General features: G+C 52.3%; 1 protein-coding gene across 3 annotated transcripts in view; it reads right to left on the bottom strand.

The window, feature by feature from the left end:
• Positions 1 to 18,547, bottom strand: part of KANSL1 (KAT8 regulatory NSL complex subunit 1) — a 111,866-nt gene extending 93,319 nt beyond the window's left edge. Inside the window, exons 1-2 of one of the 3 annotated variants that reach the window (XM_064174650.1) lie at positions 18,346 to 18,547; positions 17,812 to 17,980 (exon numbers count right to left, since the gene is read on the bottom strand). The gene's annotated coding sequence lies outside the window, so the exon portion shown is untranslated. Of the gene's footprint in view, positions 1 to 9,446; positions 9,591 to 17,811; positions 17,981 to 18,345 lie in introns of those variants that run through there. The other 2 variants (XM_064174652.1, XM_064174651.1) reach the window with 2 other exon arrangements.
• Positions 18,548 to 24,227: the final 5,680 nt, after the last annotated feature.

Here is a 24,227-nt window from a genome sequence, read left to right as displayed (position 1 = left end):
GGTCTACAATCCAGAGGAGCCACAGTCTTGCTAACTAGCTCTCACCAAACCCAGTTAGGATCACTGAATTGTCAGGGTTGGAAGAGATGTCAAGGATCATCCAGCTCCAACCCCTCTGCCACGGGCAGGGACACTTTCCACTAGATCACGTTGCCCAGAGTCCCATCCAGCCTGGCTCAAAAAATTCCAAACACTGAAAAAAAACAAGACAGGGAAGAAAGGACACACTCAGAGGAACTGATTAAAGAAGTACAAAAGCAGAGAGGAGGTAGAGTCCAGGGTCCAGACTTCTGATGTCCTCTGTTGACAGAATTTTGCATAGTTCGTAAACACATTTACCTTGTCCTCACTGAAAAAAGGGGGCTGCGTGCCTAGAAGTTTGTTGCACACTCATCATCTGTCTGGGTGCATAAATAAAGACTCAACATGACTGCTCAGGGAGGGGGAAAAAAAGGAACTTGCAGGAAGCTGTCAACTTGTAGCTAAAACGCCCCTGGGAGAGGAGGGAGGAAGACAGCCAGAATAAAGGACTTCCTCCACTCCAGCCTCCCACCAAGGCCTTCACTGTAGGGACACTTGGAATGAGTGCTCCTAAGGTGCGCTCTCAGTTCTGCAGGCTGCTCTGCGGGCCAGAGGAAGACTGGATGAGTGTTCCTCACCACAGCACTGCATGGCATCACCAACTGCTTAGGAAATACCCAGCCTGCAAAAAAAATAAAATGCCAAGCCCCTGCATTTGGTGCTGAATGCAACTGTTCTTTATGAACACTTCTGCACTAGGCTGCAGCCATTTTGGAGTTTACCTAGGCTGGAGTGCTTCAGAGCAAAGCTGTAGGTCATTGGCTGCAGTTACATTAACAGAAGTAGAAAACGGAAGCAAAACTTTCATGCTGCCTTTTCTTCCAGCTTAGCAAAGTCACTTTAAAACAAAATCCCCCTCCTCAGCTGCAGCAGCGCTCCTTGGCTTCACTCTTAGTTGAGTGGACAGCATTTCAAATACTTGGGAAGCCTGGAAAGCCTCCCTTAAGAGCAAAGCTTTGTTCTAGTGGTTTAAAAATGACCTCCAAAGTCACTGCGTGTATTTTATTATTTGAGGTCCTTATAAAGTCTCTGCATGCCACCCAGCAGTATTTTTTCTAACACTGGAATCACCTCTGCTCTCACCTTAGAAGAACATTTGTAAGTATGTTCCCCCCACCTCTGTTTTAAGCTTTAGTTATTAATGAAGCCATATTACACTTCCTAGTAAATTCTTCCTACCAGGGAATTTGAGGAGAGAGGCAAAGCATGTCTGAGGTGACCAGCAGAAGGAGGAATAATGAAATGGAAAGGTCACTCACATGGGACACAGTCTGAGGAACTTCCAGAGTTCTCAAAATGCTCTAAGAGTAATTCCAAGAATAGTCCTGAATAAACCTTTTGTCTGCCTCTGGGAATCAAAACCACACTGGGAAGCTCCACACAAACTGCTACCACTCATCAATACCAGTAGGCTGATGTGAACAGCCATGGGGCCTGTTTCTCAGCACAACTCCCAACAGTTGACTTCAAAAGGCTTCTCCTGCTGCAGAAGTCCTGCTAGTAGACAACTGACAGTGTAACTGGATTACCATTCCAGTGTTTGCTGCAGTAGAAGGTCCAGGCCTGCCTTCAACAGCCACAGCACAGGACCTTGTGCTGGACTTCACTTGAGAAGATCCAAAAGGAGCTGCTGTGGAAGGCCAATATGGCGTTTACAAGATCTCTGAAGGTAACACTCCAAATCCACAAGCACATTCTTGATTTTCACTTTAAAACTAGAGCACTGCCAGAGCAGTTAGCATTAATTAACAGAGGGAAGATGAAAGGCTGCAGCAAGCAGGTAAAGACAAGGTAACTGTAATTCGCCCATCTTCCTTGGCCTCCTGCGGAGTGCATGCAAGGCCAGCGAGGGAGGAAGGGCACCAGGACTACCCAGGTGGCTTCACCCACAATTCCACATCAACTGCACCAACGTGCAAACTCTTACTGCCTTTTAAACACAGAGTAGAGAGGAGTGGGAAGAAGGCTGAGGCAATGATGGGCTGTTAGAAGAGGCAGGAGGAGCAAGCCCAGTTACACTATACCCAAGAGCAGCTATCGTGTCACAGCACTCCTGAAAACAATCCTTCAGCATGTTGACTTATTCAAGACTGCCTGCTTTTAAAACCCAATTTTACAGCCAGACCTTGAAAGGAGAACTGTGTTTCCAAGCACATGACTTTGTGCAACACCTCAGGAAAAAAAAAGGCAGCCCAAAACGAACAAGGAAACTTTTTCCTCTCTGAAATCTTTGTGGCAAATGTTTGACGGGGTGAAACCAGACATCTGTGCTTCCAGTCCGATTCCTGAGCAGATACAGGGAGCTCTGAGTCCTAGACACAGGAGGTATCAATAGGTTCTCCTTTTCCCATCCATCCAGGAGAGGTTTTGGTTGGACATCAGAAGAAACTTTTTCACTGAGAAGGTTCTCAACCACCGAAACAGGCTGCCCAGGGAGGTGGCTGAATCCCCACTCCTGAGGGCATTGAAAAGGTTGAGATGTAGTGCTGAAGGACATGGTTTAGCACCAGACTTGGTAGAGTTAGAGAATGGTTGGACTTGATGATCTTCAAAGTCTTTTCCAACCCAAACAACTCTATGATTCTATGATCTGAACACTTGTTCCAGTCTCATCAAGGCCTCTCTACACCTTCCCACTAGTAGGTCTCCTCACAGACCAGAGTCCCAGCCACAGTCACCCTTCTCAGGCCACGAAGCCTTCAACTGCTTCCACTTCTGATGCCTCCCAGCAGCACTCAGTGACACACATCCACCCTGCACATTTCTATTCTCTCAATTACAGTTAAAACCCCTGCCCTTACATCCCAAATTCCTGCACACAGTCTCGTTTCATCGCATGCCAAACCATGCCACAACTGCTCTTCATAGTTGCTGTGAGGTCTCCTTACTCCCCCCCAGCTCTCCTCCTCTGAAGCACTTGCCCAAATCCACCTGGGGGCATTGCCCTTGCACAAGAGATTAAGACAGAGGAGGCTATGGGTGGTCACAGAGAGAATATAGCTCACACATGAAGGACAAACAACCTGCGTTAGATGCAAGCCTCCCTCCAACTGACGACACAGACACCCGCAGGCCCCTTCGCCTCCACAGCTCTGCCCTGGCCATCGCACAGGTTTCGCAGAGGACAAGGTACCTGAAGGTGCTCTTGCATTGGAAACCTTACAAGCAAAAGCTTGCGAGAAGGAAGTGAACACTGTACCAATTCCCACCACTTCCCCTCTCCTCCCCCACTACAAATTCAGAGTACAGCCAACACTCTCGAATTTGTGTAGTTAGAAGTATCTTTTAAAGGAAAAAGAAGCACAAAACACACAAGCACACACAAAAAACCAACCAAACCAGCCAACGACAAAAACAAAGAACCCTAACCTTGCTAGAATAAAATCCCTCTACACTTCATTTTGCAACGGCAATACATCACCTACACTTTGAACCTCAGATGAGCAACTTAAAACACAGGTAACTCTAACACACAAGCTTACATCCTCAGCCCTGCAAGTACTTTCCACACCAAAAATGTACAGCTGCCAAAAGTTCCACCTATTACAGAGAGCACAAGAGATCCTCTCCATGCCTTTTGTCAGCCTCTTTTTAATGTTTTAACAGTTGGGAGACAGCTGTTTACCAATTTAGAGAGATTACAGAAGTAACTCTCCCAACTTCAATTAAGGCAACGTTAACAGGCAAGTACAGGATGATAAACTTATTGATAAGCCACTTTTCACATGCAGCTTGGCAGACTGAGCACTTCTGATGACCTACATTTGGGAAATATGCTTTTTTCTTAATATTAATGGGAAAAAAAAGTTAAGAACATAAACAAACCCCACAGATTCTTACAATATATACACAAGTACCTTGTGCATACATTAACACTCCAGACTCACATCTAATCTGGTAGGGAAAAATAAGGAGTTTAATATGAAGAACATGCCAGGGAATGGTTTGTATCTGCTGGAACAAATAAAGAGATTGATGAGCTCTGCTTTTACAGCATTTGCTTCTCATCAGAAGCCCTCAAAATTAAAATAAAAGCTGCTGCTTCCACTTGCTGGTACACATAGATTCATAGAATGGTTTGGGTTAGAAGGGACCTTGAAGATCGTCCAGTTCCAATCTCACTGCCACAGGCAGGGACACCTTCCACTAGACCAAGCTGCTCAAGGCTTCATCCAGCCTGGCCTTGAACACCTCCAGGGAGGAGGCATCCACAATCTCCCTGGACAAGTTGCTCCAGTATCTTCCCACCTTCACTGAAAAGAATTTCTTCCGAATCTCCAGTCTCAATCTGCCCTCCTGAAGCCTCAATTCATTCCTCCTCATCCTACGAGTTGACTTTTGGTCAACTCTCAACAACAAATTTTTCTTCTGCTTGTTAATTCTCTCTGGACATAAAATAAATCAATTACATAAGCTGAGGTAGAGAAGGGTTTATCAATATGATGTCAGAAAGAAAAACAAAAGCCACAAAGTAAGATTAACTGTCATTTCCCTAAGCAAGAGCTGGGAAATCTGGACGATCACAGATGCCTTCATGTGGAAAATGAAGTGACTGGAGATAAAAACAATAGACGCTGCTGCTTAAGTCACTCTTCAGAGAGAAGTTGCTGCTTACAGTCAAACAGAAATGCGAGTTGAAAAAGACTCATGGGTCAGTTGCACAAAGTAGCAGTCTGACAGGCACAGAAGTTTAAAATAAAGAGAAAAGCTTTAATTGTGAAATCCGTGTCTCCCCCATCCAGTATCAGAGAGATTCTTTTTTTCTTTCACATAATCCGGGCAAGCTGCCCAGGAAATATGAAAACCTGAACTCAGGACTCAGGGAGCAAGTTAAACAAAAAAGCAGGACTGCCTTTAAAATTAAAAGACACATTTTCATTCACTAGGTGCAGCCACACCAACCTCTGTGCAAAAGCACAGACTTGTTACTAAAACTTTTAACCCACCCCCACCCTGGAAATGGCACCACCTCGGTACTTCAGATTTTAATCCAAGGCAGAGACTGTTGCTACAAAAAGTCTTTCGTGTGCCATGTATTTCATGGCCTAGTCCTCAAGGGGAAGTAACCCAAGTCAGGCACAGAATTAGATGTCCCCCATCGCTAGATCCTTTCCCAACCTGCTCACCTCACCCCCACCTGAGTTTACATGTCTTAATTCTGAATGAGCCCAGGACAGTTCTCCAGGACATATCTGTTCAGCTCACTGCAGATCTCAGCTTTTACTGCTCCTCGGTCTGAGAGGAGAGCAAACAACTCACAGACTGCCATGGCAGCAACTCAAAACAAGGTGACATGAACTGTAGGACAGAGATACTCATTTAATTGAAGGCAATGTTCAATCATACATATCACAGGTTCCTTTTTATGGACCATAATTACAGCCTGAACTCAGTTTGTTGTTTCTCATTTAGTGTAAGGTAATTCTACCTTTCCTTTCCCATCCTCTGCCGCTGCAGACCTGGACAGGAAGTTATAAAGACTGCAGAGGAGACCTCACGTTAGAGCGAGCTGAAAACGAGCAACCTCTAATGTCCATCTTCTATTAGTGCCTCTGAGGCCCAAAGCAGCTCCCAGTACAGATGGATACATTTCAATTAAAACTCAATTTAAAATACAGGGGTTTTAAGGAACATTTGTCTGCAAACTTAAAACATCTAACCTGCAAAAGAAACTCCAATTTTGCAGCAGGAGATTAACTAAGGACCGATGACTGTGCAGCCTGTTCAGGCTGACAACTACTCCCATCTCCTCTCTTCAGATGCAATTTTGCTAACCTTTTCTTCTCATTTTATTAGATAAATAGCATGGTTTCATCACTACATTCAGATACTGCGCTGTCAAAACTCTGTCCTCCAGAACTAAGCCTTCCCAGCTATTAGCATATCCCATTTCGCTGTTTGTCTCCTGCTCTAAGCCGAGTTCTACTCTGGCAGAGGCTCAAGGAAAGGGGAGATACATCCTCATTTTCTAACTTTCTCTGAAACTCCAGCAAGACCTTATCCAAACTATTCCCTTCCAAAAACACAGCTCTGAGCTCAGGCCACGAGCAGGGTTTAATGGAATTATGTTTACTCAAGGCCTGCAGCACCAGCACTCTTGCCGACTGGAGTATGACAACGCCTTGCCCAGCTGAGGAAAAACAGAAAGCTTTTTACTTCTAATTTAAACTGTTTGGTACAGAAGAAACTGCACCCCTGAGGACGCAGCCCTTCTTCCCAAGGAAGGATTCTCAAAGGCAGCAGCAGGCTGAGGGCTTTGCTGCTGCTCGTTCCAGATGGACATTGTATTCCTGGAAGTTAGGAGCAGGGCCACGGTATTTATAAAATGCAGCAACGGAAACCCTGCTTCTTGGATCACCTGCTGCTGCCTGCCCGCTGCCCAGAGCCTCCTGCTAGCCAGCCGTAAACACTCTGCAGGGAGGCATACCCGCACAACTTACTTATGGTCTGGGCTGGTCCGTGTGGGAGTCCACCTGAGAGGCTTCGCTGAATTAAATTCCCGTTTAGCTAGAAATTTCTCCACCTGTTTCCCAGATAGTTCAGTTTAAAACAAACAAAAAAAACCACACAGAAATATGCAGAATGAGCTGGGGATGAACAGAGACATCACTGAGCAAGAGATCTGCGCTGACCTACTCAAAAATTAGCTGCAGGAAAATCTGCTTTTCTAGAAAAGGCAAATTACACAGAAGGAAGGGTGGGTGGGGTCTAGCTCAGGAATCAAAATAGGAGCCCCTTGCATATCTCCCTCCCTTCCCAAGCTTTATCTTTTCCCTGCCTTGGTAAGGCCTAAGCAGTCCTCAGGCCTTATCTTTGCTGCGCTATACATTAAGTCTTATCCTCCCTGGAAAAGTCTTTCCAGGTTCCTAAGGACAGGCACCACTCCTAGCCTGAGCAGAAAAAGGGTGGGGTACAGAAACTCCAGAGTCTTTGTTCAGAGGGTTCATTAGATAATGGCACTTGGGTTGACAAAATCAGTTATAAACAGGACAAAAGGAAGTGACTTCGGTCAAACAACTGTTTGGTTTTCACCCCTGACTTGCGTGACGTCAGAATCCCACCAGTTCTCCAGTTACCGGATGATCACCCAGCGCAAATGAGACTCAAATACAGCACTTAAAAAAAGAGGGAGGGGAAAACAACAACAACAACAAAAAAAGCCTAAGAGAAGCAGCCAACCACATCTGCCCGCTCATCTGCTGCTTTATCAGCTCAGAAGTGGGAACACAAGTCATCCTTATTGCTAAATCATTACAAATCAGCTATAACAGTAACGCAACCAAGTTCCACAATTAACTGCTCCTGCAGCACATCAATCCATTAAGCCCTCCACAGCTGTGCTACCTTGGCAGTGGGGCTGCAAGAAGGGAGGGGGGAAAAAAAGGAAGAAAACAACAACTCATCCCTCCCGCGCCAAAAAACAGGACGCCCATAGCTGGGCTGTGGCGGCGGCCGTCGGCAGACAGCTCGGGGGGGAGGAGCAAGCTCCCCAGGATCCTGGTCCCGTCGCTGGGGTGGGGAGTTCCCCAGCTCTGCCTTTCTAGCCTCTAGCTTGAGTCTGCGTCATCTTCTCCTTCGCAGATTTAAAAGGCTGCTGACTTCTCAAGTACAAGAAATCACCTCATCGGATCGAACGGCCTCGGCTACCCGCACCAGCCTCCTGTGCCAGCAAGAAAATCGGAGAGGACTACGCTAAGGCAAGGGGGAAAGAGCATCGGAGGCTCCTCCATGAAAACAAAGGCTATAAAAAGGAGAAATACGGTTTTAAAGAGAAAACACTCACACACAAACGGCTCCCTGGGCTCCTAACTACGGCGGAGGCTTAGTCACACACAACAGAGACACGTAACACCTTAGCTGCCCCCCTAAAGCTGCCCCCCTAAAGCCCTGGCGTCAGCGGGACCATGCCACGGCTGAAGTAACTCTTCTCCTACTTTCCCACCTCAGAAAGGGCAAGTTTTTACCTCCCCTTATTTTCAGAGGGCCAATTCACACTGTACATAACACATGACATGATGTAACCGTGCACACGGGCATGGCCCGAACCAGTTTAAAATATAATGGTCAGTCAAAACAAATAGAAAAAACAAAAACCACCACACAAAACCAACCCTGCAGTTCCTCCCATATCCTGACCGGCTCCGTGGAAAACTACAGTTTGCCATCCAAGTCCCTTTTACATAACAGGCAACAGCATCTATATGGTGCCTGCTGTTTTTCTTTTGATCCACCTGTACCCAGATTTAGCGGGCAGAGAGGTGACTCGGCCTGAAGGAAGCTCGGCTCTGGGCAGAAAACAAACCCATCTGCCCTCCTTTTTTACATGACCATCTCCCCACCCCACTCCTTTCCCCCCATTTAAACCCAAAAGGACGGAAATTTCGCTCTAATCAAGCACTGAAGATGCTAATCCCGTGATGGAAGTAAACACACGTAGGGATCAAGGGAAACGTTCCAGGGAGCCGCACTTTTCCAGCCTATTTGCAGGAAAAATAATCCTGGGTCGGCTGGGCCGGCTCGAAAAAAACAAGCAGCTGGGGAGTGAAAAAAACACAGGAAAACGCTTTAGCAGTAAAAAAGAACTTGGGAGGAAAAGAATAATAATAATAACGCTATTGTACAACCCGAGAGAAGAGGAAAGGCAAAAGCACCATGACACATCCACGGCTCCCGCCCGCAGACACCGGTGACAGCGCCGGGAGCCCACCGGATTACCGGAGACCGCTACCTTCCTCTTCTCCCGGCGGACTCGGGGCCGGCAGAGCTGCTCCCCTCCCGCCCTTTGCAAGATCGAGGTTATGCAACTGGATTTCTTTTTCTGTTTACTTTTAAAACTTCGCCTGTGCCCCCTTCCCCCCCCGCACACCCTCCTGCAGGTTAGGGAATGGCGATTTCCACCCCCACCACCGCCCCGTCCCTTTCCCTCCCCCGGGGAGAACCGGGCCGGGCTCTGCCGCCGCGGGGCCGTCGGCCACGTGAGGTGACCCGACCCTGCCCGGAGGCGCCTGGGTGGGCGGCGGGGTCCCGCCGGGCCGAGGATTTCAATTTAAAGTGGCGCCATACCCACCCCCACCCCGCCCGAGGGAGCCGCAGCACCGGGGGCGGCGGGGGGGGTTGGGAGGAGGGGGGGGGGGGGTGGAAAGGAAGAAGGTCCCCGTCTCCCCGCCGCGACCCCCGCAGTTTCCCCAGCACCGGGAACGGAGAGAAAGGGGGGGGACGGGGCAGCAGCCTCCCGCCGGGCCGAGAAGTTGGGGCGCGGCGGCGGCCGCCCCGCAGCGGGGCCCGGCGGGGCGCGGCGGCGCTAACAAAGGGGCGGCGGGGGAGGCGCGGGGCGGCGGGCGCGGAGCGGGGCGAGCGGCACCTACCACGTGACGAGCGGCGAGCGCGGTCCGGGCGGGCTCGGCCCCCCACAAAATGGGCGCAGTTTGCAAACAAACGCCGGCCGAGGGGCAGCCGCGGTGCCGCAACCGGGGCGGACGCCGCCAACCCCGGCCGCAGCCCCGGCGCCCCCCCCCGCCCGCTCGGGCCCGCCCCGGCGGCAGGGGGGATGGGCTCGCCCGTCTTCGGCGGCGGGCGCAGAGCGGCGGCCGCAGTCCGGGCTGGGGCGGACAGGCGACGGGGTCGAGGGTGCTGTGGCAGGGGGGTGGGGGGGGAGCTGGGCCCCCCCACCCCCGGTTCGAAGCGCTGGGCGGCGGCGGCGGGACGGGCCCGGCGGGCGGCGGGGCGCGGCGGAGCGGGCGCTGCGGTGCTTTTCTTCTTTCCCCGCTCCCCCCCGCTCAGGGCGAGCGCGGCGGCGGCGCGGCTCGGAAAATGGCGGCTGGGCTCCTTCTCTGCCCTCCCCCTCCCGTCAGCCGGAGAATGCACCGGGGGGGGGGGGGGGGGGGGGGGGAGGAGGAGGAGAAGGGGGGGGAAGGATGCCGCAGCGCCCCCGCCGGCGACCGCGCGCACCGCGCCCTCTGCCCGCCCGCAGCCAGGGGGCCCCGCCGAGCTCCTGCCGCCGCCGCACCGCAGCGCTGGGCGCCCGCCGCCCGGAGGAGCTGCAGTGCGGGAGGGGCCGAGGCCATGAGGGTAGGAGGGAACTGGGGAGCGGCATAGGGGAAAAGAGGCGTGGAGGAAGGCAGGACGGGGCGGGGCGGACCCGCCGCCTATTGTCCGCCCGCCGCGCACGCCGCTGCGGGTGACTGCTGTTCTACCGCCGCCCGCCAGGGGGCGCTCGCTCCGAGGCGCGCAGGGGTGCGTGGCCTCGCTGCCGGGTTGGATTCCGCAGGACCGCGCGGGGCTTGCCGGGAGGCGTAGTCCTGGCACAGCTCCCGTCCCGCCGCGGCACCGCCCCAGGCTCGGCGCAGCAGCGCAGGGCTGCGAGGAGGCCTGGGGTGCTCCTTGCAGAAACTGTCACTGTTTGCAGCAGTTCCCCTTAAAAAAACCCAGCGCGTTTTCCATATGACCTGCATCTAAAGTGTTACCGGTTTAAGTGGCTTCCCCTCAAAACAACATGTCTCACTTTGCCAGCTGCACCCGCAGCCCCGGGAGCTTTTTACTGGTTTATTTTTAATTCCCTAGTGCCAGTTTTTATTTGCAAAAGTTCTGCCTAAAAATCCCATTAAACTTCCTAAACGAAGAACACCTGAAGCCAGCATAGCTCTGGGAGGCAAACAGAGCCCTGGCCCAGGCGGCCCAGGCTGCCACATCAGCCCCCTCGAGGGCTCCTGGGCAGGAGTCTGTGCTCCCAGCAGCTCTGCAACCCCTGCTACCAACATCCAGGCTCTTTAGCAAATGCTGTAATGGGGGGATGGAAACCTCAGAAGCATGACCTGCAGCCAAGCAGGAGTGGGTTTCTCCTAGCACCATGAGGATACTTTCTCCCCCTCCTCAAAAAACTCCATCTCACTACATGCACCAGACACACCATGAGCCAGCAGGTCAGGAAAGGTTAGTCTGGGACTGCAGAGACCCCCCTTCACCTCTTTGACCTTCAGCTTTACCATCTGCATGCCTCCATGTCCTCCAGCAGAGCTAGAACAACATGTCCACGTTCACCTGCCACATTTGGGGTGCCACTAAACCTTCTCAGCATGGCTGCTCAGGCAGGTCGATTCTAAAGTGGGAGCTCTCCCAGCCAGCACACCAACTTTCCCCTCTCCATAGCTGCGCCGCCTCTACAGTAGGAATGCAGCTACGCCAATGAAGAAAGCCTTAGGCCATCACCTGACCGAGGGGCAGACAGCACAGCCCTGCCTGCCGTCACACGCTGGCCGCGCTGGCCCCGGGGACTTGGCTTCAGAGCCCAGACAACGCTGTGCTGCCTCAACTGCGGAATTAGCTAAGGCCTGCGAATGCTGTTTGCACAGGCAGCATGACCAATCCTGATCTGGATTATGCAGAAGAAGCAAATTAGTTTCTTTCCTGCTTGTTTCAAATCCCACAGACACACAAGGGAGAAGAGCATTTGGAGGTACAGCGTCAAGACAGCACTACTGCTCTTTAACAGCCAACATACTGCTTAATAAATCATGGCATGGAGCTGTCATTACAGCTGCTGGGTTTTTTGGGTCAGGAAATCCACGGGCAAGACATTCAATCATTTCTTCTGAGGGCCTGCACTCATGGCCAAAACTACCTCAGAGGCCAGACACAAACTGTGTCCCTGCTGGCAACACAAATGCTCCAAACTCAGCTCCTACTCAGGTGTGCTTCAATACAGATGTCCAACTAAGGACAGCACAGAAACGAATGCTGTGTTTTTATGCCCTTGCAGGAAGCCACAGGCAACCAGCTCTGTTCTGTCCCTTGCAGCCACAAACCTCCCCTCCTTGATGAGCATTCCCCATCCCAACTCATCACCCACCCAGCCTCAGCTATTGTATGGAGAACCTTGAAAAACGAGTCCAGGAACTTGAACTGGGCTTTAAGTCAATGATGAAACAGTGCCAAGGAGGACATCAGGATAGTGTTATTATCAGCAAACACATACCCAGCACAGAACAGGATCACATAGAAAATATTCTGGTCGTAAGGGTTAACAGAAATAGTGTTTCTGAAAGACAGCAGCCTCATACCTTCTCCTGATACCTTTCTCCCCATCACACTTGGGAGCCAGAACACAGGACCCTGCAACAGCATCCATACCTCTGAGTATTTTGCCTTTCAGATATACCTAGAATTCATTCTAGCTAAAACCAACTAGCAGCAGAGCACACACTTCTATAGCAGAATAGAGGAGGAGGGGCAGCCTGAGGAGGAGGAAGTAAAGAACCGAGAAAACCTCTGCAATAAAATTGCTAAGCTTTTGTTCATCCTGCACTGCAGAATCTTCTGGTAAGTGAGGCACGGCTAACCAAGAGCCATGATCTCAGGCCTGATAGTCTGGTACAAATCTGGATCTTCCTGCAGCACAAACCTGTCTACAGCTTTCATCAGTCAACCTCATCTGGAGATGATGTAGCAAAAATTGCTGTGCCATCCAAAATCATACAACTCCAACCTCTGACACATCCCTTTTTATAGCCCTTCCAGTCTCCACTTTCCATTCAGAACAGTGAGTGCTGCAACATCTCCTCCAGGTCACCTCACTGCTTCTGTACAGCCGGCCTTGCCCACGAGTCCTTCACACAGCTTCATCGCCACTGTCCAGACACCCCTCACAAACAAGAGCTCTCTCCACAGAATCTGCATTTTCACAACCTTTAAGCCTCCCTTTCAAGTCACCCTCTTCTGCAAAGCACCCAGACACAAAGCACAAGTTTCAAGAAATGGGGAGCATCGTGTACTCAACTGCTCATACCCGATGGTTACCTTGTCTCTTCCACACCTTCACTGCCTCCACCTGTTTCTCCTCATGCCTTGCTTTGTACCTGCCTCAGATTTAACAGTCTCTATAAAAGCCTATGCATAGCTGTACAGATAACTAACAAACCTGCTAGGGCACACAAAGGGAGACTTCTGAGCCTGCAAAGATGCCAGAGCAGGCAGAAATGTTCGATGGCTACCAGAGAACAGAGTGATGAGACTTCCTACAGACATAACCACAACCTCTGCAGCTCCACTTCCAGCCTCATTAGATACCCTAACAAAAAGCAGCAAACTCAAATGTCAGTGGCCACAGAGGCTTAAGAGTATGCAAAAACTGGTCTGGTTTAAAGCTAAATATAAGCTGCAGCAATTAACAAGATAGCTCTGCGGCGATCATTGTTCTTCTGAGTCTTCCACAACATTACAGAATGAGTCCAGTGACTTTAAGCTCCTTAGCTGTGACAGGCACTGCACATCCCAGCCAGCTACTCTGAAAATGCTCACTAAAGAGGAAGGAGAAGAGTAAAGTCCTTAAAAACAGAGTAGAGAAACATGAAGGTAGATAGCACAGAGCCTGGTAGAGCTCAGCAATCCTGTTACCTCCCTGCCCAGGGAGGTCTCCATTCTACTAAGGTTGAGTTACAAACCTCGGGGACTTCTAAATCAATAGATTAAGTTTTAATTTGCTTGGCAAAACCAGGAAATTGATCTATTGCTCAGTAAAAAAAGCCAAGCAATCCACACAAGAAGTAACACTGCTGTTCTGAAACCCCCCTCCCTTGATGATTCATATGAAGTCACTTCATACAGACATTCATAATTTCAAAGACAACCCATGCTGCTTGTTCTCATACTTAAGAGTCTACTCCGCAGACCATTAGTACCTCTCAAAATCACAGCTCTGCTGTTACCCAGGCTAGGGAGGAAGTTATTTTAATCTGCTGTGAAGTTAAGGAGCAGCAGTTATTCTGACACAGTGATCAGCTATTTTAAATCAATTAAGATTCCAACAGCAAAGTGCCTTTATTTGGTTCCCAGTGCAAACCATATTCCTATGGTTTCCATAGAGATGAGAGGCTGGGAATGCCAGACTCTTTAATGAAGGTAACAAACAAACTTCACCACAGTTATTTTTGAGCCCTTGCCAAAGACGCTGGCCTAACCCTAACCCCAAAAGCACTCCAGTGCTCCACGCTGTTGCATCAGACTGATGCATGTTGTACAGGAGAGCTTGGCTCCCCAGAACGCTCGTGGGGAATTCCTCTTTGCACCAGTCAGGGGAGCAGAGTGAAGTATTTTCCAAAGGAGAATGGCAGGCTGAGTACTCACAAGACAACATCCTGAACTCCTCCGCTGTTAGTCCAGCTGGGGACTGACAGCCAGGTTTTATCAACATGCAGAGGGTGAAGCATCCAAACCCGCATTCAGTTGTAACCTCTTATCGTGCATGTCCCCATCAACTGCCAATAGTATTACTGTGTTGGTTTCAACCCACCCAATATACAGGCAGGGAAGTGCAAGAGTAAGCCTCAGATCCCATCAGTTTGGGTGTCTGCTAAAGAAACACCGTGGTGGCAGTAATTAAGGCAAGACTTGTACATGGCAATCGGTGTGTTTTGTGCAGAGCACACAACATGAGCCCAAACAATGATGTGAACAGTAAAATAAAATACAAATAAATAAGTGATGGTGCAGTTTTGAAAGCTGCATTGCTTCCATTTCAGGTTACAGCCATTAGGGCACCAGACAGGAAAAGGGAAGGGAAATAGAAAAGGAAAGGAAAAGGAAATGGGCTCCTGCACTTACAAGTCCCTGTCTTCTAAAAGCATGTGGGAGAGGCTCACTGAGTAGTAAGAGGCAAGCCCTTCAAACCTCAACGCTGAAATCCACCTTATGTGCTTTGTACAGTTGCAGCAGAGACATTCCCCACTTGTGCACCCTCTGCTAGGGGCAAGGGTCAGCTCCACCGTGTGATGGACAAAGAGATCAAGGAGTTTTCATGCAAATAAAAGTTAAAATCACTAGTTAGGAACTCAGCAACTGCTAAGAGGCATGAGCGTGGCAGCAGCAGTACTGGGCTGAGAGGGAGGCTGGACTCATATCTGCTGCACAACTCAATCCTTCCTCCAAAAGCCCAGTTGGAAAAGTCTTGATGCAGTTTCCTTTATCCACAAGCCATGGCTAAAGGCCTACAGAACATCATTGTAGACTCTACTTGCACTAAATCCTGCCCCTCACACTCCTCATCATGAGACAACAGCACACCCAAGACCACTTAAGTCCAGCCTCCAGTCACCACTAACACTGAGACACAAAAGCTCTCCCTCTGCCACAAGCAACATTAACATCACTTTTAATAGTTCATTATTTGTCCTTTTTTTCCCACATAGCTTTCCTGAGATCCACCACCAAGAGAATTAGTTTCTATTTCTGCTGTAGGGCACTTAGAACAGTTCTATCACTGTTTGGATTTTCAGACTTAGGTAAAAAAACATATAGTTCTATTCCTAATTGCTTATCAATCTGTTGAATTCTGAACTGGAGCAGCAGCTTGCCCAGGCCGAATCACAGCCTGACACCCTGCTTATGGAATATTCACTCTCTTGGGCGCACTCGAGAGTTATGGACCATTCTGAGCTCAGAGCTGTGCTCTGAGAGCTCCTGTTCCAGGGATAACAAAATCTCCAAGTTTCTGAGACCACAGTTTTGAGGCTTCACACAAATCCCTCAGTCCTAGCCAAATCCACCCGCACCCAAACCCTCAGCAACACAGGCAGACATCAGAGGTTGTATGTGGGTGGAAGAAGCCAAGTCCCTCCACACTCTCCTTATCAATGACACTTCCTATGGCAAGCCTAGCACGTGAACCTCAGAGTCCAGATGACCACAGGGAAATGCTAACAAGAGGAAGAAGGCAGCAAGTCCCCCACCTGTGTGACCACCGCCACAGCATGCAGAGCGCCAGAGAAGCACAGTCTGCAGGTCTGTGCCTGTTAGATATGAAACACCGGGCAGAGCTTCCTGCTCTTCTGCTCCCTCCCCTCTGAGAATCTCCAGGGAAAGCGCTTTATAAAACTCAAAGGCTACAAAGGAGTTGCTCTCTTCTCTGATGAAAACTGTGGCACCAATACTAAGTGCCAGAGTTAGAGCACAAATCAGGGATACAGACACAAAAGGCCTCAAACAGGTGCTAATCAGCGCTTTAAGCAGCTGGAGCAGATGACACACCATGCACTCGAAAAAGCGAGGTCCGACCAGATCCTCACCACGAGAAGCAAACGCCTCCAAGCACAAGCGGCCAGCGGACGCGATGGCCCAGCACGACAGCCTGCACACCCTCCTGGTGCACCCTCCAGCAGCCCTAGGTTCGACCTGCTGCCGCAGGCACAGCTCCTGCCGGCTCTCGGGGAGCAGCAAGGCCCTGACGTTGTCCTCCCATGTGCCCATTCCCAGCCTGCGGGTGCCTTCTGGTCCTTCCAAAGCCAAAGCTGGAGTCCTCTCTCTCCAGAAGCCAGGCAGCACTCCAGAAGCCAGCCAGGCCCTGCCTGCAGCTTTGCCAGCCATCGGCACGGAGATGACACCATTTCTCCATTTCACAATGGCCTAAGTGCTCTTAAAGTCTTACCCCTTCACTCCTCCATGTTTGCCAGACTGAAGCACAAGGCCAACAAACCAGAACATTTTGTCACAGAGCAACACCACTGTGAGCTGCCGCAGCCCCCTGTTAGTTGGCATGTGCTGACATCACAGGGCTGGCAACACCCTGGGGTGACACAGGGACCTAGAGAGGTATCAAACTCCACAAAGCCACTAAGTCCCCATTTAGCCAATACATCAGCATGTGGCACCTGGGAAATAAGGACCAATTTCCAGAGCAGCTCTTTGCTGACTTCCTTCCAGTTTCAGCACAAGCTCCCAAGTTCTAGGATAACCTCCCAAACAGGGCATTTTCATTCCTTTTTTAAAGTCCCCATAACAGCTTACAGTTGTTACATGTGCAAAGAGTAAGAGCCTTTACTCTGGTGTCAGCCAACTGGAGATCAGATACCAACCAGAGCAGATTTGGCTAAGGTCAGCGTGAAAGGATTGAGTCAAGATTTTTGGGTTTCCCATTGGAAGAGAATTTGTCTAAATTCAGCCTCCGTAATTGGCCTAAAGTCAGGCTGCTTTGGCTTGAAGGCTTATGAAAAGAGGGAAAAATTCTTCCCTTCAGTGCTTCCCTTTTGGTGTTTGAATACTGCACCTAACCATGCAGGACACAGTCCTAGACCTGTGGTAACACTAGCGAGTTAAGAGGTGACTTTTCAAATCAAGGATCAGCAAATCCTGGTCCCCCTCTACTCCAGAGCCAGAGGCATGAAAATAGGAACATGAAAACCCAGGTTTAGAGCTTTGGTTTTCACAGGACAAAGCCAAGACCACTCTGACAGCTACACACAAAACTCTTCTGATACTCTAAGTACGTATTTAAGCCAGATTATATCAGCAAGTGAAAATGACCCAACTGATACACACCTGGGGGTTAAGGATGCATACAACGAGGGAGAAAAAAAAAACACACCTTCCTTTTCTGAGCAAGCTCTACCTTGATGTCTCGATGCCATGGCACACGAGCACAGTTAAGGCCAAGAAATACATACACACACTCCCACGAAGAGGCTATGCATCCCTTTGCTACGTAGGGGCACTGGAACTGTGCTGAGGAGAGAAACACCCTGCACACCGTGGGACACGTCCACATTTTCTGCCGTGGTCCCAGACCTCCATTTTGAAGTTACACATTCACCGGTGCACTACGTGCAGGGCTCCAGGCTCACTCCACACCTTCGGAAACTGAAACACCACCTGCAAATGTCACTTGGCCCGTCCAACCCAGCCGGCACGGTGGTTCCAAGTCTCAAGGCCAGACCTTGCCAGACAGGACAAGGGATTACACCATACCTGGGTGGGCATCTTGGCCAGGCCCATGCTCGCCACCTGCGGTGCAGGGGGTCAGCTGGCGTGGGGATGGCCTCCGTATCCTTCCAGCCTCTGGATCCTTCCAACCTCTGTCGAAGCCTGGTAGGTCTGCAAGTTTTTGTTGGTTTGAGGCAGTGGGAAAATGCAGGACCTGGAGAAAGCAAGGGCTGTCAGCAGACGGCGGGGGGGGGGCACAGCCTATGCGACCCCGGATCTCCCACAGCCCCTGTAACCTCCATCCCGCCCCGGGCCGGCCGGTGCAGACGGGGCCCAGGAGCACCCACAGGCCGGGGTGGGGGGGGGAGCGGATCGCCACCCCTAGATCCTTCTAGAAGCCCCCCCGGGCCCGGCCTCGCTTCCCCAGGCTAAAATGGAGGCCCGGGGCGGGAAGAGGGGGTCCCCGCTCCGCACGAAGCCGGCCCGGCTCGGCCCCCCGGGTAGCGCGGTGAGGCGGAGCTCTCCCCGGAGCCCCGGGCCCTGCGGCCGGCCCGCAGAGAGTCCCGGCCCCCAACTCACCGAGCGGCTACGGGAGGAGCCACGGCCGCCGCCGCCCGCCCTCCCCGCTTCCCCAGCGCCGCCGCGGCCCGGCTCCCGCAGCCAAGTTGCGGGACGGCAGCGGGAAAGCGGGACGGGTCGGGTGGGCCGCGCCACTTGGCCTGGCACGGGGTGGTGGAGGGGGGGGCGCCGGGGTCCGCTCGGTGCCGGCCCATCCCAGGCCCCCCCTCCGCCCCGCACCGCCCCGCACCGGCAGCGCCGCGCCCCGCACCTACCTGCGCCGCTCACCCAGCCTTGAAGTGGGGACCTTCCGCCCTCCCCCGCCCCCATTGGCTACACGCGGGTCATGGGCCCGTCCCATTGGTGGCCGGCGCGTCAGTCAGCAAGGAGGGGCGGGGCGGGCGGTGATTGATGCGGAGCCGGGATCTGCCCCCTGCCCGGCGCCCCCCGCACCCTCCCAGCGCCCCCGGGACCCCTCTCACGGCGCTTCCGCGCCCCGTCCCCGTGCGGTCATCCCCCACCGACGTCCGGGCCGGGAGGCCCCCGGGCCTTGGGCCGCCTCCCGGGGCAGCCGCGAGTCCGGCCGGGCCGCGGGAGCGGCGGTGGTCTGGCCCCGGGGGTGGGGAGGGAGTCCGGTGGGCCACGGCGCGCGGCCGCCCCGCAGATGGCGCCGAAGAGTGAGCCACGGGGGACACTGAGTGCCCCGTGGGCCACAGGCCACCCGTAAACCACGGGGCATACAGGGCTCATGTCCCCAGGTACCAAGACTCAGCTGCCAGGGGCTGACAGCCAGCCCCCGTCCCACGGGTGACAAGGGGTCCTGTACCGTGCGTCACAGATGACACCAGGCCCACGTCCCACAGCTGACACAGGGCCCACGTCCCACAGGGGACACAGGGCCCACAGTGACACAGGACCCACGGCCCACAGGGCCCACATCTCACAGTGACACAGGACCCACGGCCCACAGGGCCCACATCTCACAGTGACACAGGACCCACAGGGCCCACGTCCCACAGGGCCCCATCGCACAAGTCACACGAGGCTTGTGGCCCACAGGGGACAGAGGCTCTCGGTCCATGGGTAAGAGCAGGGTCCTGTCCCCCAGTGGACATAGGCCCCTGGCCCATGGGTGACACCAGGCGGCAGGGCCTGCACTGCTGCCACCCCCGTGTCCGCTGGGCTGTCCCCAGGGGGCAGGTGACCAACGGAGCCCAGCAGCAGCTCCCTCCAGGCCCTTAGAGCCACCACTGCTGAGCGCAGGCTCACCCAGGCCCTGCACAGCCCTGGGCTGGCCCCAAGGACAGTAGTGGCTCCCTCGGGCCCCCTGCGAGCCGCATACTGCTGCACCCGGGGACACCTTCAGCATCACCTTCTCGCGGGTGAGGAAAGCCTTTCCGCTGGTTTCTCCTTCCACCTGCTCACAGGGAGAGACAGAGCAGCGAGGCTCTTCCTTCAGCTCCTTCCACTTCTAGCTTTTACCTCTGTCAGGGGCTGGGCTTGACCCAAACAAGAGGCACAGCTCCACATCCTGCTGGCCAGGGGCAGGGCAAGCTCCTTCACTTTTCACTGGTGGTCCTTCTGTTTCCTTTTAGGACAGCGAAGCTCTGCAGCCGACGTCTGAGGTGCTCCAAATACACCAGTACCACAGAAGGCATCCTGGTCCTCAGTGCCTTGGCCCCCCAGGCATTCCTGGGCTGTTCTGTGCCGAGTTCTGCTGGGCGGACCAAAGGAGGGAGTCCCATGCCTGGCTCCTTGGGCAAGCTGATCTGTGTGAGCTTCCAGCTCTGGTTTCTTGCCCCTACAGCTCCCTGAAGTCCAGGCAGGTCCATCCCATGGACAATGCTGATGGAGGCTTCATGTGGGATTAGCTGAGCTTTGGTAACTCACCCAGCATAAGCAGGCAGGTCACAGGAGGACCAGGCACACACTGTGGGCACAGGCCCTCTCCTCCTCTCCAGCAGGTATTTTCACTTTCAGGACCAGAGTGAATTTTTCACCACCATTTCTGGTGCAGGGATGACACAGGAGGACCTCCTGGCAGTGGACTATTTACTGCAACAAAGTGCTCCAAAGTGGGTGCAGCAGATGTGCCACTGGCCCAGCACAACGGGGCTGAGGCATGCTCCAGAAAGTGCCTTTTCTACATCAATTGAGGCACACCAGAAACTAAAAGAGGCAGAAAGTAGCAAACAAATCCTCTTGTCTTCTTGAGCTTGCTCCCAAATGTCTCAGCAGCAAAGAATTCCTCTTGTTCCACACACAGGTGGATATAAAGCCCTGGATTTTGGAACAGGAGATCTTTAGCTGATAAAACATCTGAATGTAAATCTTGTCAGAGAGGAACTTGTGGCTCCTTTCTGGATGTGACTTTCTGGGGTATTTTTGATTGAAATTAGTTTTGAAGTGTTTGTTTTGGCTTTTTTTCCCCCTGATCCAGATGGTATTTCTGATGCTTCTCTTATTGACACCGTTAGGATATCTGAAATCATTTCCATCACTTAAGGCTGAATAAAATAATTCTGTCCAGAAGAACAGGTTTCAGGTGAGAATGAGTTGGAGCATCACACGAGGAGGGGTGCAGAACCTCCAGACCCTGACGGATGGACCAGAAACCCAGCCAGAGCCACGGACAAAAGGTGTGGGCATTGGGGGATGCAGGAGCCAGCAGTGCCTATGGTTGCTGTGCCACAAGACTGAGGAAGCAGAGAGGGTGGTCCTGCTGAGCATCTCTCCTGCTGGAGCACTGAGAAACCCAGAAAAACCCTAAACTGGCCCAATCCTGGCTGTGGGGAGGGGACAGCCACCCAGCACAGCCCCCCTGTCACCCTGTCATGCCCACCCCCCCATTTCTCACCAGCTTCACACCGCTGCTGCAGCAGTTCCTCGGCTCCTTCACCTGTCTCATTTCCACCTCCAAGGGCTGCTCTGGGTCCGGTGTTTCTGCTCCAAGGCGTTGCTTGATGACTCTGCCTGGCTAGATGCAAGGACACCGAGACTGAAGAAGCCTTTGCTGCCTGGGTCTGGACCTGTGACCCCAGGGAAAGGACTGTTCCACTCCTGTCCCTCCCTCCCTGGCTGCCCACCGCTGTGTGATCTCAAAGCAAGGAACATCCCCCAAGGTTTATACAGCAGCTGGACCCAAAATGAGAAATCAGGAACTCTGCAGAGTAAAGAGCAGAGAGGACAAAGCAGCAGAGAGTCTCATTCTCTATGTTACACAGTTCTCAATCCTGCTCCCCCTAGGACCAGGACCAAGAGGGGCTTCTTGGCTTACAAACCCTGTTCTGCTCCACTTGAGCCCGCGCCTGCCTCTGGACCAGGAGAAAGCCACTAACCTCGACAGACAGAAACAGGGAGATGATGCTGCATCAAAGTTCCCGATGAACAACAATAAAAAGCCTGAAGCAGAAGTTAGAAGCTTTAGGCGCTCAGAGACCTCCAAAACCTTCCTGAGCTGGAACTTCCGCGGCACTACCACTCCCCGGCGCTGTGATTCAGCTGCATGAGTTCTCCCAGCTCGCAAGTCCTATTGCGAGAATGCTTTGCCTGTCTCTGAAGACAACCAAAGCTCAGCCCACCGGTAACAAAGCTTCGCTTCGCCGCTAGGAAGCGTAAACCCGAAACCAGCCGAGAACCGGCAAGGGAGGCACAGGAAGAGCACCTCAGCGCCGGCTGCCGTGCGGGAAGTGAGCTGCCGTGCGGAGGGTTCAAGTGTGGAATGCTTTTAACCCTGGACTGTTAACAATGGTCCAAACAAAAGAAACGGGAGAAAAAAAAACGGGGTGGAGACCTGGTGTAGGAAAGGGTTAAGTTCGATGACCCTCGGCTCAAAAACTGATCGATTACAGTAACAGCGCGGACAAAAGCGAGCACCCAAAGCTTCCACCTGCAGCAAGAGGAGCTCCTGCGCAGCCATGAGGCTGTGTCTTCCTGACCAGCTGCTCCTGCAGGTCTGAAGGTATACAATCATAGAATGTTTTTGTTTGTAAAAGACTTTGAAGATCACAGAATCGTCAGGATTGGAAGGGAGCTGAAGGATCGCCTAGTTCCAAATCCCCTGCCACGGGCAGGGACACGTTCCGCTGGATCATTGAGTCCAACCATTCTCTAACTCTACCAAGGTCAGGGCTAAAACATGTCCCTCTGCACCGCATCTCTGCCTCTTTGAAACACCTCCCTGGACAGCCTGTTCCAGTGTCTGAGAACTCTTTCAGTCAAGAGGTTTCCTCTAATACACAACCTAAACCTGCCCTGCTGCACCTTGCAGCCATTTCCTCTCAACCTGTCACTTGTTCCTTGGGAAAGAAACCAACATCTACCTGGCTCCAGCCTCCTTTCAGGGAGGTGTAGAGTGCAACGAGGTCTCCCCTCAGTCTCCTTTTCTACAGGCTGAACAACTACAGGTCGCTCAGCTGCTCCTCACAAGCCCTGTTCTCCAGGAAGGAGAACATAGCAAAGCCTGTAGCCATTTCTCTGCTGAGTCCAACACGGCTGCAGCCACAACATGAGCTGCTACACAAAGGCAGAACAATAAATGCTTGCTCTGTACCTGGGACCTCATTGCCTCTCCTGGCAAGCTGCAGGCTGAAAATCAGCAGAGACGTTTGGAAAGCTCTGCACGGACCCCTCACCCTAAATCCCAGCCCAGGAAGATCCACTCATAGCCTGCCACAGGTGGCACTGGCCTCTCGCTAGAGAACAGCCCTGAGAGGGTATCCCTAAACCTCTCCCCAGCTCTGCCGTGCTCACCCAGCTCCTGTCCCAGCGCTGACCCAAACGACCTGGGGCTACTCCTGCTTTTAGAAGTAGTTTGTTTGCATTTTCCACATCCTTTAATGACTCACAAATATATTAACAGGAAAGACTTTTTTCCCCTTCTTTCTAAGGCTATGCAATCTGTGAAGCCAGGAAAAGCCCCCTCAAAAGGGAAGAAAAAAAAGGGAAAAGAAGACAGATGAGAGAGTTTCAATGCACAGAACACAGCACACCCACACTTCACCCTTGCCCAGTTGTCCTAAGAAAACGACAGCTCCCTAATTCTTTTCGGGCTCTAACCTGCCTGAGCACTCTCCCCCTCCCCTCCCTGCCCCTTTCCCCAGACAGCAACATCTCCCTGATTAAATGCTGTGCCTGCTGATTTCGAAGGGAGTAGAGCAGCCTGCTCTAAATGTCCCCGGGAGATTGTTTGGAACTAAATAACGGGGGGCAGGGGGGAAATCACTTTAAGGTATGGTGGACAGGTAAAGGCTGCGTCAAAGCTTGCAGGCAGCACAAAGATTCTTGCAACACAGCAGCTGAACCAAGAGCTCTTCCCAAACGTGGAAAATATGACTGCAGTTGTTCACAATTCCAGAAGAAAAAAAAACAGGCTGGGAATTTCCTAAGAGCTCTGGTCCCCAGTTGAACATTTGGTATGGAAAAGGAAGACCAGCACCTGCTGACTCCTGCTTTTTGCTTCTTAGCTTGAGAAGCAGCAGGAAGACAACAAACACTTTCCTGGGCGGCACTCACACAAGTGCTGCCTCCAGGCCTTCTGCTGAGGTGCTGGAAAGGTGAGGTATCAGCTGGGAAGCTGCACACAGGCTGCGGCTGAGTGGGAAAACCAGAACCAGGACAGGACAGACCTGGGGAACTCCAGAGCACCCAAAGTGAGCTCTGCCCCTCGGGAATTCTGGGCCCTACGGCATCCTTGGGCAGGACTCACCAGAAAAGGGAACCATCCCGAGGAATCCATCAGCACAGAAGGCAGTGAGACGCAGAATGCTCAGGACATCTGAGGCACACCATGATTCTCCAGTCAATCCAGCAGCCTCCCAGGCACAAGCTGGGCAGAGGATGTGGCAGAGGCACCAAGCTCCTGGACTCCCCAGAGTTCAGAAATTCCTTTTCACATTCTTAGA

The sequence above is a fragment of the Pogoniulus pusillus genome, chromosome 40 (assembly GCF_015220805.1).
Source record: "Pogoniulus pusillus isolate bPogPus1 chromosome 40, bPogPus1.pri, whole genome shotgun sequence".
Taxonomy (NCBI): Eukaryota; Metazoa; Chordata; class Aves; order Piciformes; family Lybiidae; genus Pogoniulus; species Pogoniulus pusillus.
Note: the sequence above shows the minus strand (reverse complement) of the source record. Positions and strands in the feature narration are given on the sequence as shown.